The 4,707-nt window shown below is 47.1% G+C and overlaps 1 long non-coding RNA gene across 1 annotated transcript; it reads right to left on the bottom strand.

Moving 5' to 3' along the window:
- Positions 1-1,109: 1,109 nt before the first annotated feature.
- On the bottom strand, positions 1,110-2,067 carry LOC120678596. Its single transcript, XR_005676645.1, has 2 exons — positions 1,580-2,067; positions 1,110-1,505 (listed from the first exon to the last, which is right to left on the bottom strand). It is a non-coding gene; the product is annotated as an uncharacterized LOC120678596 (long non-coding RNA).
- Positions 2,068-4,707: the final 2,640 nt, after the last annotated feature.

The following is a 4,707-nucleotide window of genomic DNA, read 5'->3' as shown; positions in this document are numbered from 1 at the left end:
CCAGCCGATACCGGTTGGGGGCGGCCAGGATACTAACCAAGCCTCACGACTGGTACTAACTAATATGAGCTTTTTCTAGCTGTGCCTCTATTCGAAAATATAAGTTATTGTGCTTTGACATGATACAACAAATATAAGTAAATATCAGGAATATATAATTTGGTTTTACTTTTTCGTTTTGCCCTTACTTGATAAATGGTATCTCTAGCTAGTGTTGCTTACATTCTCTCTCTCTCTCTCTCCCACGGCGGCTACTTGGGTGCAATCAGGCCAATTGTGCAAGCGTGCAAGCAGCTGTTGTGATGTGTCCGATGACTATCCAACGGTGACATACTTTTTTACACATAAACCCTCCCAGCACACCATCAGAGATGCAAAACAAAAATACGAAAACCCCCTTGGCAAGATTAATCCCAATCGTAATCGGTGTGGTGTTCACTCGTTCGACCGCCGCCGGCCTGCCTCCATCCGAGCGCTGCCGCAGCTTGCCAGAACTCGGCCGCCGCGCACCACTTTCCTCCTCCTCGTTGCTCCACAAGGCTACAGCCTGCCGTGCCCGCCATCAGGCCTTGGAGCACCGCCGACGCAGCCCCTAGGATGGAGGACGCCGCCCGCCATCAGGCCTCGGAGCGCCGCCGCCGTGGCCCCTAAGAGGCTAAGATGCAGGACGCCTTGACTCCTAGGATGCAGGGCAACGCCTTGACAAGTTCGTTGTCTGGCATCCTCCAGATGCCCCAGGTCTTGGCCACAAACTTCTTTCGCTGCCGTTGTCAAGGGCACTCCGTGGGCAATAACTGCTTCATTTTCATTCTATGATTTTGGAGGACGCAACATGGAGGTGGTAGTTGCTGTAATCCTTGTTTGTGCAGACAAAATTGTTGTTCCTGCCATTGTAATAAACATCTATACAACTTTGACGCACTGTAAAATTGAGTATGTACATCAGTTTTGTGTCGCTAATAAAAATCGGCTTGTGAGAATGCTCCCTGCTTCGATAATGCAAGATTGTTTTCTCTCTTATGTTAGCTAAATTCAGAGAATTGAGCAGCATAGATGCATAGTGTGTGTATGTGTTTGCAGACATCAATCGAGTTATGAGAATGAAAGAGTGATCAAGAATGAAAATAGATGATCTTTTGCCTCAGCAATCGAGTTGTATGTATAGGTAACATGCTGCTGCTGCATATGAAATAAGAGCAGAGAAGGCAGGAAGTTGGGACAGGTGTTACAGTGGAGGAATTCTTGAATACAAATGTGTTCCAGGATCCAAAGAGAAAATAAAACTATAGAATTGACATAGCATCCAAATTGTTTTTGGCATCTAAAAAAATATAAGTGCACATTATTTTAGCAAATCATCCTGAAAGTGTAGCATTAAACACATTGCTTCATTGCCACAGGTAAATGCGAGCATGTTTGAGCCGCTGCTTCAGCTCCCCTTGTTTGGGCAATTACGCCTATTATGCCCAACTTCATCCATTATTATACGACTAACTATTCTCCTCCTGCAGCAAATAGGATTTAGCATTAATCATTCCGCGCTGTTCACCTGATGCAAGAAGCATGATCGTTGTTTCACCTGAGCCGGGCGCACGTAGGCGATGAGCTGATCGTTGAAATTAAAACCAGTGGACGCAGGTTCCAATACCGCAACAGGGACCCACACCGACCAGAAGCCTGAACTATCGAGTCTGAGGAAGTGGTGCGCGGCGGCCGAGTGGTGGCCGGCGGCCGAGTTCTGGCGACCTGCGGGAAGAGACAGAGTGTCCTCCGTCCGTGCCCGGCCAGAGCTCGTTCTTGCGGTTGGATGGAGGGCGGCGGCGGCACCTCTTCATGCCGAACCGTGGAGATTACGTGATCACCAGGCACATGAACTCACGAACCGGTGAGGATGAGGTATAGTATTTGGAGGGGGCTTGTGCAAAGTGTACATGGGGCGGATCTGCTGGTGCGAGAGGGTTCTTCTGCAAAATTTACATGCACCGTTCGATGGGGATCGGAGGCCTAGCAAGCGTTGCTTGCAGCCTTGCACGGTTGTGCTACTTGCACTCCAGTCGGACCCCTCTCCCACATGTTTATTAGTGAGTGTCGATGTCCATTATATATATTGTAGCATGGCATTTCTATGTCACTCTTATTTTTGCGTCCAATTGCACAATAAATTTTATATTTGATAAAGATCAAAAGTTTGGTGGCTCGTAATATCTACTACGCTCCATCAAAGCGCATATACAGAGCACTGCAGTTTCCTACTGATAAAAATATTACTGATTAATAAATTTTAGAATCTAATAACAGTGCTCATTTTTTGAGATTACATAGTAGAACTCAGACACTACAACGCACGCACACTCACACCCTATGAACATACATACGCAAACCCTATCCCTATGAGCATCTTCGATTGAATTGACTTTAGCAAAAGATTATGGGTTGCAGCTTATCAGAAGCTGACATATGTGCTGACTTCTGAGTGTGGATGTTGTGAATTCCCTAATCTCCATTAGAACTTGATCTCCTTGGTGTTCCAAAACTTCTTTTCAATTGTTTCAATGCCATCGACTGTCAAAGTTCATCCATTCTATGAAACTACTTAATGTAACACTCCTATTTTCAAATTAGGAGCCTAAATAAAATTTAATTAGGTTTTCTGTAGGTTCGATAAGGTTTTATTTATTTTATCTCGAATTTAGAGCATTTATCGCAAGCTTAAATAAAATATTTAGCCATAAAATAAATGTAAGGAAAATAGGTTTGTGCATCTCATGTTGTTTTGCATCTTTTATTTGTTTGATGTTAAATTTAAATTTGAATCCTTGTGTTTGATTTTAAATTGAAACAGTTGAATCGTTTCAGAATATGAAAAGGCTTTTCTCTTTCTCCTTCATTTTCAGCCCAAACCGTCCCAACTTTCTTTCTCTCCCTTCCTATTCCGCTGGCCCGTTTGTTCTTTTTCCCCGCCGGCCCAGCGCAGTCCACGCGGCCTAGTCCCCGTGCCAGCCCGCTTCGCCTCCTCTCCCTCTCTGTGGCCGATAGGCGGGCCCGCCCGTCGGGTCCGTCTCCCTCCCCCGACTGAGCCGGACTCGAGCTCGAATCCGACCCGGCCGCGCGTGCCGCCGCGCCTCTATATAAGCGCCCCTAGACCCCCTGGAACCCTAAACCTGAAGCCGCAGCCGCAGCCGCCGCCTTCGCAAAACCTAGCTCGCGCCGCCATTGTTGAGCCAGAGCTCGGAGTTCTCCACGACGCCGCTGTTCCGACGCGTTCCCGTCGACTTCATGCCCTCCAGGAGCTCCGCGTGCGAGGTAGTGAAGCACGCGGGCTTGTTTTTCCCCCTCTTCCTCGCTCTATTTTGCCCTCATCTATTCGCCGGCGCCGCCGCTCCGCCGTGCGCCGCCGCAAGCTCGCTCCGCTCATCTAGGCTCTGCGCCGATGCCCTAGATCGGTTCGCCAGGTCGCGCTCGTGCTTCCAGTGTTTGTCGTGCTCGAATTGAGCCCCGGACGGCCATTTACGGCCAAGTCCGGCGATCCGCCGCCGCGCGCCGCCGCCTCAGCTCGCCGCCGACCGCCCACGCCGCCGCCAGCCCGCCCAAACGAATCCTGGCCGTCAGATCTAAATCAAACGGCCCAGATTAGATCAGATCCAAGTCAACCTAGCCAGAAAACGGTCAACTGTGGTCTCTTTTGCACATAAACCCCCTCTGTTTTTATATATTAGAACCCGCAGTCCTTCGCTGTTGAAAAGTATTTACGACAAAGCCCTTTTCTTTTATGCTTTAGCCCCTGCGTATAAGGTTTAATTAAGTTTTAGCCATAACTTTCTTGTTTTAGATCCGTTTTGATGAATCTTGCGCTCACGCGATCGTTGCAACGAGTTGAATAGTTTAGTAATCTTGTTTTGTTCTATTTATGTTGTTTGGTGTACTGTTCCTTATTGTTTGTGCTTGTTTGTTTGTATGTGCGTGTTTGGTGCGGTAGACGATCCGCATTTCGGGGAGCAGCAGCAAGATCAAGACTTCGGAGGACCGGACCAGCAGCAGTTTGAGGAAGGCAAGTGGACCCTTGATCATGTTTTTGACCCATGAAATCACCAAATTTATCACATTTACTTTTATGTACATGCATGTATCTATAATATGATGGGAACCGAGTTAAGGACATGCCTAGTATTGTTTACCTTATTCCTTGATCAACTTGAGTTTATTTTTCATGTTGGGTAGCTATGCTAGTCGCTTTACCTTGGTTATGGTTGGATAATATGCAAATGCTATACTTGTTTACTTCATGTTCATGATGGTTTAATATTGTTAATCAAGATCATATGTGTAAATTGGAACATGGAGAACTACCCAAGAAAACAGTGCAACCACAATATTATATGGCTCTGGTCTTGGCTAAGTAACTAGATGATCTATATGTCGTGCCTGGGGCGTTTGATTGGTGGATTTTCGGGTTTTGTGCTTTGAGGAGTGGGTGAAGGAAGCTTCGTCTTCTGAGGCACCGCAGAAAGCTAAGAGACCGGTGCGTACATATAGTGATTCTTTGGAAAAGTCTCGTAGTGAATCCCTAGCCACTCATCAAAGGAAGTGTTTAAGGGCTTTGCAAACCCGGGCGACATGGGAAACACGAGTTGTGGGTAAAGTGTACAACCTCTGCAGAGTGTAAAACTAACCGGTTAGCCGTGCTCACGGTCAAGAGCGGCTTGGACC

The sequence above is a fragment of the Panicum virgatum genome, chromosome 6N (genome assembly GCF_016808335.1).
Source record: "Panicum virgatum strain AP13 chromosome 6N, P.virgatum_v5, whole genome shotgun sequence".
Classification (NCBI taxonomy): Eukaryota; Viridiplantae; Streptophyta; class Magnoliopsida; order Poales; family Poaceae; genus Panicum; species Panicum virgatum.
This window is presented reverse-complemented; position numbering and strand designations above follow the sequence as displayed.